We start from the raw sequence: 13,519 nt of genomic DNA on the forward strand, positions 1-13,519 counted from the left end.
TAAAATGTATGAATAATACCCAAATCAGAAACTTCTCTAAACTTTAATTACTTAAGTGGATTTTTCCTGAATAATACGTTTATTTTTAACCAGTTCAGATGTCCAGTTAAAGGCTAACATTCCCCGTCATCACTCTTTCCTATGAAAATACTACAGTATTTTCAATGAGAGTGTAAACAAAGCATTGTTTCAGCTTTTATTCACACTGGAGCTGCCTGGCAAAATTCCATGCTTGATCGAGCTATTTGTGTTGATTCCAAGTACGTTTTTAAAAGTGATCCTTTCTCTCTTCAGTACTTCCTCCTTAGCGTCTATTTCCAAGGCCTGTTTTTCCCATTCTTTATTTTTTCCCCAGGACATATTTGCCTGAACCACTTTTTTGCATAAAGTTTTCTTTCCTGCCTATAAGAGTAATACAAGTATCTTACGAGCCAGAAATAAATCGGTTTAATATACTGCTGCCGGTTCCTCGAGTCTTCATTTTTTCTTCTACCAAGCCATCTTTTAACCAGAACTCGTCCTTTGTAAGAACCCAGAAAAGAGCATAAAAAGGAGCAGAGACCCGCGGATGGGCGCAGGAAGGCGTCGTCACGTGAGGAGGAGGTGGTGGAAAGTTTACACAACCGAAGACGCGTACATATTTGTTTACGCTGATCATTGTCTGCTAAACTTAATACAGGGGAGCAGCAGTCTGGAAGTAGTTTCATTCAGCCAAAGCGGGAAATCCAGTAGGAAGGGGAGAGGCTAAAAACTGAAGGAAAAGGCTAGACGAGCCGCCAGGAAAGGGCGGGGTCCCCAGGCGCGCGACCAGCCTCCAGCGGGAGCCGGAAGGGCGGACCCCGGGGGGCGGGGCCGAGCCGGGCGTGGGCGGGGCCGAGCCGGGGCAGGTCCGGTTGGGGCGGAGCCTGGGGCGGGGCATAATTGGCGTCGGCGGGGCCGAATCAGGGCCCGTCCAGCTGGGGCGGAGGTCTGGGGCGGGTCGGGACAGGAGCAAGGGCCGGTGGGAGAGCTGACCCCTCCCGGCCGAGGGGGCCGCAGCACCTGGTGGAGAGCAAATGGCTGTTTCCGCATGTGGAGAACTTTTAACGAACACGTGAGGGAAGGAAGGCAATGTCTGTGGAAAATCTACCTTACAACCCTGGCGTCCTGCTGCAGACCCCTGGCGACAGCCAGTTTGCTCTGTACCCGGGGTCTCTGCCCACTCCTGTTGATGCTCCGCCCCCGGCCCCACGCCCAGAGCGCAGCTCTCTCAAGCAGACCCCGCCCTCGGCGGCCGGGCCAGTGAGCCCGCCAGGAGGCGGCCACACGGGCCGTCTGCGCCTGCGCCCGCGCCCAAGGCCCCGGGGTGGGGCGGGGCCGTTGAGGAAGGGGCGTGTCTCCCGCCAGCGCTCGCGGGGCGGGGCCGTGGGGGCGGGCGGCGGCGAGCCGCGGCCTGACATGTCCGGGCGCCGGGTCCCGTGACGTCACCTCGCCGTGACGCGCACGCGGTAGGAAAACTGTAAGTTTCTGAGGATTCCTGCAAGCTCCCCGGGCCTGCGGGGCTCGCCCGGCTGCTCGCACCCCCGGAGTCGTTGGTGGCCGTGGGCTCCGCTCCTGGGGCGGTCCGGGGAGCCGCCGAACGCGGTGACGGGACAGGTGCCCGCCCGGGGCGGGAGCGCGCCCTCCGCGGCGGGAGGGGCGGGCGTGCGAGCAGGCGAGGCCGCGCCCCGGGAGACCCGCGGCGCCTCCCCTGGGGCCGCGATCGAGGCCGGGGAAGGGGGAGTCCGGGGGGAGAGGCCCTTTCCCGTCTTCCCCGAATGGGGCACTGGATTCCCACCCCCGCCCGGGAGTTTGACATGCTGAGTCGGGGGATGCAGGGTTCCTGCCGAGACCCCTTTATCCGGGCTTCTTTTGGGGTCCCGCGAGCGACCAGATCTCTGAGGGCGAGCTGCAGGGATGACCACTCGCTGCCTCAGTTTCCTTTTTGTGTAAAATGGAGGTAAAGCGGCCTCCCTAAGAGGCATCCCCCAGGGCCCGGAGCGCTGAGAGAGCACGTGAGGAAACACAAGCATGTCACCTTGGCAGGAGAAAGCTTACAAAGACAGTCGGTTATTCTGAGAATGTGGTGACCAGCAGCCACCTGACAGAGGTCTTGTAGCTCGGGATCCTTTTCACAGTTTTGCCTTCTCCCTCCGCCCCATCTGACCGTGGACAACACTTGAACCCTACGGCCGAGCTGAACTCTTATCTCTGAACTTGGTGGACAGGGGTCAAGAAATCACTGGTACCATTATCACAGTGTTCCTGGCAATTATGAGGCCCCCTTTGTCTGGTTTTGCAGAGAAAAGTTGGAGCGTCTTGGAATGAGTACATTGTAGTCCACACAGACACGCTGTGAGTTTTAGGGGTTGTTGCTTTGTCAGTTTGGAATACCCCCTCGTCATATCTGACTGCTTGCCAGGGTTGGTGCCTTATTGCTGAGTTAGTGCTATAGGGTAATACTTCTAAAATTCAGGGACAAGTGTTTGTCAGGAACTTTGAAGGGAAGAATATTGGGCACCCCCAGAGGGTATTTAGTGAGGAGATTGAGAGATCACATTTCTGTAAATTAAGTTCAAGGGCCTAATACTCTTTCGTCCTAATTCAAAGAGCCTTAGAATCAGAAAGCAGGGGTTCTCACTTTTGTTCTGATAGCTTTGTATCCAAAGATAAGTCACCTAAACTTGGAACTTTCTTTTTCTCCCTAAAATGGGAGATGATGGTATATGTACCATTGCTTTTTGGGGGATCTAACGCCATCATGGCTGGCTAAGTACAGGATTGTTGTTGAGAAATTCACGCCAGTCCCCTTACCTGAATAAGAGGTGTGTACTTTCAAAGTCAGGTTCTCAGTCAGAACTAGGAATAGAGCAGCAAGTAAGATGAAGTCTCCAACCTAGTGGAGCTCACATTTCAGCAGGGACTGGGCAACAAAGAATAAGTAAGTACATAGTAGTATTTCCCATGTGGGCAAGTGCAGTGAAGTAAAGGGAGGTAAGAACAACAGTGTGAGAACAGGGCAGGTTGTTTCCAAGGGGGTCAGTCTGGGGATACTTTTCAAAGGAGGTGATAGTTGATTGGATTGACGTGGGAGAAAGAGCCTGGGGTAAGAACATTTCAGGCAGGAATAATCATAGCCGTAACCCCTTACCTAGAGCTTACTATATGTGAGGCACTCATCTAAACACTACAGTAAGTTTTTACAGCCTTCTGAGGTATGTATTAATATCTCCATTTTTATAGATGAAGAAAGTGAGACACAGAAAGGTTAAGAATTTGCTCAGGGTTGCACAGCTCAAATGTGATAGGGACAGCATTTGAACTTGGGCACCCCAACTTGAGTCCAGACTTCAAAGGACAGCACCGTACTGCCTCGCGGCAGGAGCAACAACGGAGCAGTGTACTGAGGGGGATGCAAGCCCGAGGTGGCGAAGGCATGGCAAGGGGAGAGTGTTCAGAACAGAGCAAGTAAGGGGGAAGATGGTGGCAGGTGATGTTGGTGGGCCAGGCAACTAGGCGGCCCTTGGAGGCCTTGGGGAAGTGAAGATGCTACTCTCAAGTGTGATGGAAGACCACAAGGAGATTTGCATCAAGGGAGTAGCATCTGATTTCAGTTTTCTTGGATGGAGAGTTAGCTGTAGGGTCGTGGAGTGGGGAGTATTGGAAGTGGGGAGAAGGGAGGCTCTTGCTGCAGCCTGGTGGGGAGAGATGGTGGGGGCTTGGGTGAGGGGAGGTAGTTGGAGAGATGATGGTTCATGGTCAAAGTCATGGTAAACTTTTGAAGCTAGAAGGGCTGGTGTGAATTTACTAGTTGGAGTGTGAGGAAAAGGAAGAAGTGATGACATCTCAGGTTTGAGGCAGGAACAACAGGACGGATAGTGGTGCTGATTCCTGAGAAGAGAGAGAGGGATTTGGGAAGCAAACTGAATTCCGTTTTGGACAGGTTTTAGATGCCCGATAGATGTAGTACCAGCAGTATCAGTGCTAGTGATAACAGTAAGCACTGTGTAAGCGTGAACTGTGTGCCTGGCAGGGTTTTATGCACGTTTACGTACATGCATTCATTTAATCCTTAACACAGTTGTGTGTGCCAGGAGCCATTAGAGTCCCCACTTTACACAGGAAAAGCCAGAGGCACAGAGAGGTTAAAAGTGACCTGCCTTCTGTCACCCAGCTTGGCAATGATGGGACTGGAATTCAGACCCAAGCAGTCTGGCTTCAGAGTCCATGCAGTCCATCCCTATAACTCCCTCTAGGTCAGCACATTGACTGGGCCCTTGGATGTATGAATGCAGTATTCAGGGGATTGGCCAGGGCTGAAGACACACGCTTGTATTTCTGAAGAGGAATCCTGCTTTTGTTCCTCATTAAGCCTCAATGGGCAAGGGGAGAAAGCAACACAGGCAGTGGGGCTGTGCTAACTGGCCTTTCATTACTTGATTCTGCTCAGGCAGCCACTATCCAATATTTCCCTGCTGTGAGGTTCCAGAGGGTGAGGCCTGTGTCTCTTCTCCTTTTCTCTCTCTAGTCTGTAATCTGGTGCCTGCCATGGAGTAGATGTTAGGGATGACTTTATATGCCGGATATTGGCTGAGGTTTGGGGAGTTCAGAGATGGATAAAATATAGCTCTCTTTCTGGAGGAGCAGAGCGTGAGGAAGGACCTGTGGGAATGAAACTAGGGTAGGCTAAATGCTCGCTGATGAGTTCATCCCGAACTTCTTGCTGCCCCCTCCGCCCTGTGTGCTTGAGAGGTGGGGCGGGAAGGGGTCAAAGGAGCAAAAGAATGCCTAAGCGGTCGCCGCATGAATTTGAGGCTCCCCAAGAGTCCTTTTCAAGAAAAGAATGACTCAAAGCCTTGCCTAGTTTACTATATTTGCATTAGTTTTATTTGGCAAGCGTATAATTTTTCCCAAATGAAATACAATTTGATATTTGAATATCATGGTGAAGTGATGAGTTTTTCCAGTTCTATTACCTCAGTGTTGACAGGGCTCACTAGTGAAATAAGGGAGTTGGCTTGAAGTGCTGCAGCTTGCATAATAGAGGGCCACGGAGGGGTTGCGTGAAGTGTTTAGGCCGGTTGCCACCGGGTTAAGTGAACGCGGCCAAAGTTCCACACATCGGAATGAGTTTGAGTTTCTCTGCTGATCGTCCCTTTAATGTTGAGCTATGTTTTTGGTCAGAGAAAGAGGATCTGGTGACATTTGTCATGGGTGGAATTGTAGATTACAGCTCCCGTGTGGAACAATGTGGAAACATATGAACTTGAACAATACACACAAAAATAGGTACGTTATTTTCGTGGATCTCTCTTTCAGGGCATACTATAACCTCCACACATTTACCACAATTTTATTACTTCCTAATGTGAGTATTTCAGAGCTGAACCATTAAAGATTATATATTGATAAACTTACAGCATTGTAGATGTCACGGTTAATTTCAGAGCTTTTTCCCTACAACATCTGCAATTATATTTTGTTTAGCTTTTTTAGCTTTCAGTGGCAGTCGATCGGAATAACCAAGTCCACCAGAACTCTAAACAGGAACCCTCCACGAGTATAAAAGTGAAGATGTGCCGTCTTATTTTGCAGTTCACAAAATTTTAAATCTGCTGTTGTAGCATCCCTAAATTTTGGAGTTGAAGTGATTATTATTTTTTTAACCACATTTGCAGTTAGCTTCCTTAAGAACATTAGATATGGTATAAAGCAGAATTGCATCTTAACTGGCCTGTTGCTGGCTCAGACTTTGTCACTTTTTAAGTTCAGGCTCTGGGAGAGCAGGCTGATGGTTAATTTTAGCAGGTCAGGTAGAGCTCCCTACAGAGGGGGAGTGATGGTCAGCCCTCCTATTTGAAGACAACAGAAGCCACTCTAACACTGAACAAGTGAAATGTAGCATCCTAGATAACTTATCCAAATTTCTTTTAAAGTTTATATTTACCTAGGCAAATTTAAAAACTACTATGTTAAGAGTACCAGTGTAAGTATTGATATATGGAAATTGTTTCTTGTAGAAAACCATGTGTCTAGCCTAGTGATGGTATACAGTAGACATTAAATATAATTCTTAAAATTATACTTTTTATGGTTTCTTTTATTTTTGCACATTACCTTCAACATACATATTATATATTTACAGTGATAGCTAAATACTAATTTGTATACTTTTACTTATTTTAAGTGTTTGAATATGTTTAATTTTAATAATTTAAATAGATAAGTAGCACTTTATTTTGATTCATTTCATATTTGGCTGCTTAGAAATTAAAATCGCGAGGCTTGATATATATATTTTTTTCACGTAAACACTAATGAATAATATAATTAGTAAGTCTGGGTAGAGACTAAGCTTTAGTGACAGGTTAACCAAGCTGTCACCCCAAAAGGGCACACAAGAAGAGAATTCTTAGATGAAGCAAAAACAGCATGTTGATGGAAGAGAGAGTTTAACCATAACTCCCTGCCGTACCTGTAAGTCTTCTTAAGATGTTACTGTCCTGCAGACAGTATTTATTTATTGAGTTCTTATATTGCAAAACTGTTCATTTCAAACTGCATTCTAAGCCACCAGTCTCTAGAGAGAGATGTGAGATAAATACTACTGGAATGTAGTGCTACAACTGTAACCCAGTGGATCTCAACTGGGGATGATTTTGTCCCCTCCCCAACTCACCCTGGGGACATTTGGCAATGTCTGGAGATATTTTTGGTAGTCACAACTGTGTGTGGGGGGCGTTGCTCCAGGCATCTAGTTGGTGGAGGCCAAGGGTGCACCTAAATATCCTACAGTGCACAGGGCAACCCCAACATCAAAAAAATTTTCTAGTTCAAAATGTCAACACTGCTGAAGCTGAGAAACGCTGCAATATATAGCTTTCTTCTTTCCTTTTCTTTTTTCCCTGATGCTTTAGAAATTGAAGTGGTAGTTTTAAGTGGCAAACACCTGACTTGAACAAAAGATTGTGTTGAGCTGCTTTTAGTTTGTTGGAGAGCTGAGCTAATTTGGTTCATTTATTGCATGGAAAAGAATTCTTGTAGCTAATAGCCTTGCAGTTGCCAGTGTGTCTACTGTTTTGGGTATGTTTTCAGGCATGGGATTTTTTTCTTAATAGAATTAATTTAATTTGGGCATTATATAATCCTGGGTTGTAACAGGTTTGCTAGTGTGAAACCTCTTCATTTTTGTACAGATGGAATTATCTCCCAGTTATATGAGTTTTTGTATATTTGAAAAACCCTCTTCACATTAATTTTCACATGTGATTGCCATAAATACCCCGTGAAATGTGTAAGGTATGCATTACCCCATTATTTGACAGATGAGGAAACAGACTTAGATCAAATGACTTGTCATGTGTATTATAACAAGTTAGTGACAAAAGTCAGTCTAGGACTCAGAGGTCCAGATGCTTAGGACATTTTTAAAGTTGCTACTTATTGTTATCTCTTTTAATCTTTCTGACAGTCCTGTGAAATAATTCCTATTTTATAGACGAGGGAACAGGTTCGGAGATATTAAGTAACTTACTGAAGGTCTTCAAACTCATAATGTAGTTTTAACTGTTTCCACTGAGCTATGTTGCCTCTCCATGGATTCTTTTCTTCATAAATTTGACAGTTTCTGGATAAATTCACCAAATCTATGCCTAACCTAACTAAATAGGCCTCTTGACACTGTAGGTGGGGGAAAATTCTCCTCTACCCTCTTTTGGTCTCTGGGTGGGCCTGAGAATTAAACTGACAAAAACAGATTAACAGGAGAAAAACATACACATTTTATTAAAATTTTCCATATACGTGGGAGCCTTCACAGGAGAATGAACATGTGAAGATGTGACCAGAGCAGGAAGCTTTTGCACATTTTAGACACAGAAACAATAACTTTGTGAAGAGTTGACAAGACAAAGGGGTGTGCACCGGGGTAGTGAGTGGTGTAAAGGTAACAGCAAGATAAGGGTTACTGTAGTAAGATTTGTTTGTACAGATTTCTCAGCCCCCAGTTCTCTGCCTCTGCTGTTAAGAATGTCTTCCTTCTGGTACAGGGAAGGTACCTGTCACATGGGAGTTTTATCTCTTGCTTTCAGGAGGGACAAAGGAAATCAGAGTGTCCTTACACCTATTTCTTGAGTGCCTTTAATTCAAAATAACCAACATGCCAGAATGGCAGGTCTTGCAGTGATATTCTGGTTTCTTTCTACACCTAGTCCGATATAAGTGTTGTTACTGGAATCAATTGGTAATTCAGTGTTTGTAATCCTACTCTGATTGGACTTGAGCAGAAACTTCACTGAACTTTGATAAACCGTAAGGTAGCACTACTTGCTATTTAGAATTCGTTTTTTGAGAACACCGGGTCCAAAAGCTGTCCAAAGACATGGCTCTCAGCTGTATTTGAGTGTACTTGGGTCAGGCAACCCTCTTGCACGATTCACTTTGCCAGTCTGATAGAGGGATTTATGTTTGGGATAGGACTCCCATTCGTTCTAATTTTGTGATTAGAACCTATATTATTCTCTTTAGCCATCTTTTATGTCAAGTTGAGACAGTTTCTCTTGCTTTTACCCCATGCTGACCTAAACCTCAAACTGACTTGACTTTAGCAACAAACACAATTATAAAGTAATGGTTCAGTTTTATTTTCCTTTCTGAAACATTTAGAGTTCATCTTATTCTAAATGAGTACATATATCATTTTTGTGAGGTGATAGGAGCTGGGGACAGTCACTTTATTTTCTAGATTGAAAAATTTTAAGAAGATCAGATGGTCACTTTACCCAAGGAAACCAATTTCAAAGATAGGATTTAGAATTTAGGTTTTCAGATCTTAAAAAATCAAGCCGCGCTGTCATTTCTATTAGATCAAAAAGAATATCTGCTTAAATATTTGCACAGTTACTATGTTGTTTGAGGACTAATTGATGATATTCAATTCTTGACACAAGTTTCAGTAATTGGAGATTTTAGCATTTCATATGATACATCCATCAGCTGGGTTTGAACCATTGATAGTATGAGATTGTGGGTCTGGGATTGAGAGGAGAAGGAAAAGGACCCCTTTGTTACTGTAGTTGTGTATTGGGCAAAAAGGATTATACTTAGATTTAAAAGGTGAAGATTCTCAACTGTCCATAAAATTGAATTATTATAACAAAAATATTTTTGTTACCTCCATGAAGAAAAATGCTAATAACCAAGTAACCATAATATTTATTGTGTTGTTGAAGGAAGAGACCACACTCAAGTACAGCTGAATCAAAGCTGAATTTCATACAAAGGAGAACTATACTTGCAGAATATGGTCCTCAAAACAGGCAGAGAGGTACTTAGGTAGGATTTTGAGGAAGCATGGAGTTTTAGGATTTTTTTTTTTCTCTCAAAGTTGAGACAGTTTAAGGGTTGGTTGACTTTAAACTTGGAATTTAGGCACTGGACAGCTTTGGGGAGTGAGGGTACTGAAGGGGGGCAGTTCCTGATTGGCTGACTTTCTCAGCTCTCTACTTAAGTAGAGAGAAATATTGAGTAGAGTTTAAGAATTGATTGATTGGGGCTTATTTAAAACAGGTTCTGTGTTTACTTGTTCCTAGCTTGGGACAAGAGCCAAGGAATAATCTTTTCCTTTCTTGAAGTTAGAGAATAGGTACTTTACATTTTCCACATTTGTGTTAAACCTTTGTTAGCAGTGGTGCTAATATAACACTTCTGATTTTGCTTTTCTTCTGAAACTTTGAAAAAAAAAAAGGTGGGGTGCAGTGAATATGGTTTGTTTCCTATCTGCTAGCCTCAGGATTCTATGATATTTGGGACCCAGGCTGTTTCAAGGATTATTTTCATATGTAGTTAAAAAGGTAATATGTGATTTATGGAAGTACTTTAATGCTTTCAACATTATGGTGAAAGCTGTGTTACTTTTATGTTTACCTTTCTCTCTTGTGGGGGGGGGGGGTGTTGTGTTGTATGCCTGCCATTAGTCTTGATGCAGGCTGAATTATAGATCTAAAAGTTTGTTTTTTTCTGTTTAGAGGTACATCTAGAAATGATTACCTTTTGAAAGTTTACTCGCAACTATTCTTAACATTTTAGGTTTCATGATTACATTGCATCTCTTTTATGTAAGGTAGGCTGAATCATATTAGTATCTGTGAATCATTTTACTACAACTATTAAGTCATAGTACCATTTGTATAAAGTGATTTCGTTTAATATTTATTTTAAAGTATTTTTATTCTTCAGAATGAAATAAAGAGCTATTTACGACTATTTCCCAGAACTGTGACAAAATAGTTGGTCTTTTTCTAAATTGATCTCACAGTAATATTTTAGTTTTAAAAATGTTTTCCTATGGAGACATTAAACTCAGAGGGCATTATTTATCCTAGAGGTTCAAGAAGGCAAAATAAGTTGTTGGTATACTTTATTTTTCGTATTGAAATTTAATTTAAAATATCCTACATGCCGTATTTACACGAAATAATCTCATAATATTTAAAAAAGAATGGGTGCCGTATATGTTGCGTTTATATGCTTCCCCATTTCCTTCCTTAACCTACAGCTTTTGTGTCTTACTTACCTTTGCCTTCCAGATGGGTATCCCCTGGTGCTAAAGCTGTAGTTGTGATTTGGATAAAGCATTTTTATGTGAAAGCTCTTTGAAAATGTGAAGCCTGATTCTCGTTTTTGTTGACAGTCCAAGTTTCTGACCTGCTATGAGAGTTAACCTTAAGAGGTTAGTCTTCACCTAGTAGCAAAACTAATGTCATGATGTTCTTTATGAAAGACCTATTGATTAACTACTAAATGATACTCAAGCATATTCAGTCCTCAACTTTTCATCTTTATAAATTTATTCTAAATAGGTACTTAAGTTTTCTAGGAGAAAGTCTTCAATGCCTGACCATAGTTACTGGGATTATTTCTATACTATCTACCATATAAAATAATGAATTTGAAATGTGGTTTTTCTCTTTGCATATACAGTGAATAGTCAGGCTTTTATTGCCTAGTGGTATGATCAAAAAAGAATCTGAGGCTAGGTGATCTTTTGTAGTAAAATGGGAAAAAACAGGATTATATGCTCCTCAATAAAAGCCTTGTTTTCTGGACTCTGCTAGTAGAGTGGATATAAAATGGTATCTCGTAGGTTTAGTTTGCATTTCGTTGATTACTAGTGAGGCTGAATTTCTCTTCATTCACTAGCTAGCCACATAGATTTCACCTACAGTTGCCAGATTTAGCAAATAAAAATATAGGACACTATAAAATTTGAGTTTCAAAGAAACAACAGGTACTTTTTTAGTGTAAGTATATACTGTGTAATAGGGCATAATTATACTGAATTTTTGTCATTATTTGTCTTTAATTCAGACTTAATGGGGCATCCTGTATTTTATGTGACCACTTTGATTTTATTTTCGGTGAATTGTCTGCTTGTCTCTTATTCAATTTTCAATTGCATTTCCTGTCTTTTTATTGTTATTTTTCAAGAGTTCTTGGCTACACTGGATATTAAATCCCTTGGTGTTTTGTTTTGTTTTTTTTAGGTGTTGCAGACACAGACTCCCAGTCTTTTACCTGTGTGTTAACTTTGTCTAGAATGTCCTTTGTTGAATAACAAATCCTTAAATTTGAGGGACTTGTTTTTATTACTTGTTAAATTCCATCAAAATTTCCCCATTGCCAGGTAAAACTGCACTTAAGAATACAAAGTCTCAGTTCCCTACAACAACAAAGGTTTATTTCTTACTCATGACATATCCGTGGCTCTGTTCCACATTCTCTGTTCCACGAAGCCAAAGGAAAAGGCTTTTTGGAGACACTGCTCTTCTGTGGCAGAAGGAAAGGGATATGGAAGAATCAGGTGCTTGGACCTGGCATGCGTTACTTTTGTTCATATTTTATCGGCCCAAGCAAACGAAATGGTTGAGCCTGAAATCAGTCAGCCGGGAAGAACTATCTCAAGTCACGGGGGTGTGGCAGTGTAATCCTCCTGTCATGAGTCAGATGACCTCAAGGTAGCTCACCTTAAATCAGGGGAAGAGAAAGATGGATCTGCCCCAGAAGCCAGCAAATGAAGGAGGAGAAAAGACAAGCTTAGTATCTACGACCAGACTGTTTTTAGTTGTGGTTACTTTCACGTGGTACTGACTGATGGCAAACAGCCCTGTTGAAGTTTTGAGAGGATTATATTGTCAAAGATGCTGCAAGTTTGGCTTGTAAAAGCCTGTGGTGGGTTTGACATTGACACCTAAAGCAACCCTTGACCCTAAATTGGCACCAGCTCTTTGCCACGTCTTTGGAGCCCATACTTTTCCACATCCACTTCATATATGGCTAGAAAGGATGATGGGGGAAAAGAAGAATCTTCCAAAGGGAAAGCCAGGCTCCAGCAGACAAACTGACAAAGGAGAACCCCCTCTCCCCCCCCCCCAAGAACAGGACGGTGTTTAACCAAGGGTCTGGCTTCCCTGGTGGAGGGGGGATTCTTTGCCTTTCTTGTCCAGCAGTGTCTCGTCATTGGTCAGAATGTGTATTTGCCATTCTTTTCTTTTCAGAATGAGAGACTTAACTGCATTCGTCTTATTTTTGTTCCATTGTATTTTGGGTGTGATGGTGGTGGCAGAGAGCAAACGGTTGCTGGTCTGTAAGTTTGCAGGTCACTGGGCTGGGCTGGAGCCACAGCGATATCTGTTGCAGAGATTGTGCGTTGCCCAGAGATTGTAGATGCTGAGCTGAATCCAGTAATTGGATGGGCCTTTAGGTTATCCCGTTAGGAAGGAGATGACTGTCCTGAGTGGGAAGAAGGATACCCTCCCACCTCTGATACTTAGCACGGCCCGTAGCCCCTACATAGAAATCATACTTCTTAGGCTCCTCGTAGGCAGATGAGGCCACATATCTTAGTTTTGGCCAGTGGGTGAGAGTGGAGGTGATGTGTGCAACTTCTAAATCACATTTGTGTTCAAATCTGCTGTTAGTCATATCCTTTTATCCACCTGTGTGAGTGAGGTGTTGTGAGCCAGCTCCTGTCATGCAGACCAGGGCAGTGTCCCCAGGGGGTAGTGGGACAAGACGGAAGGAACCTCAGTCCCTGGACCATCCTGGGGCCACTTGCCAGCCCTGAACCGTTACATGCAAGAGAAACAAACTCCTCTTTCATTTGAGCCACTGTATTCTTGGTTTTGTCACAGCAGATTGGCCTGCATCCTAGTTAATACGGATGGCAATGAGGTAAGCAGGAAACAAACAGGGAAAGTTAGATTGGAAATTGTTCTTAGTGATTTTTTTTTTCAATTGAAGTTTTTCATTTATATTTTCTATGAAAATTTATTTTTCAAATTGTTTAGCAAAGAGTTTAGAAATAAGCTCTGTTCCTTGAACACCTCTCCTGTGATGATTATGATAGATTCTTTTTTATTTCACGAGTATGTTTTACATATTTATATAAAATTTTGTACCCTGATATTTTCACGTGACACCAGTTTTCTCTGTTGCTTTAGAG

General features: G+C 43.1%; 1 protein-coding gene across 19 annotated transcripts in view; it reads left to right on the forward strand.

The window, feature by feature from the left end:
* Positions 1-1,401: 1,401 nt before the first annotated feature.
* The window catches only part of ZNF438 (zinc finger protein 438), a 174,001-nt gene continuing 161,883 nt past the window's right edge, over positions 1,402-13,519 (forward strand). For 14 of the 19 annotated variants that reach the window (XM_057732900.1, XM_057732902.1, XM_057732914.1 and 11 more), the window contains exon 1: positions 1,402-1,498. The gene's annotated coding sequence lies outside the window, so the exon portion shown is untranslated. Of the gene's footprint in view, positions 1,499-2,272; positions 2,374-10,604; positions 10,748-13,519 lie in introns of those variants that run through there. The other 5 variants (XM_057732910.1, XM_057732918.1, XM_057732907.1 and 2 more) reach the window with 3 other exon arrangements.

Source organism: Hippopotamus amphibius, chromosome 4 (genome assembly GCF_030028045.1).
Source record: "Hippopotamus amphibius kiboko isolate mHipAmp2 chromosome 4, mHipAmp2.hap2, whole genome shotgun sequence".
In the NCBI taxonomy this organism is placed as follows: Eukaryota; Metazoa; Chordata; class Mammalia; order Artiodactyla; family Hippopotamidae; genus Hippopotamus; species Hippopotamus amphibius.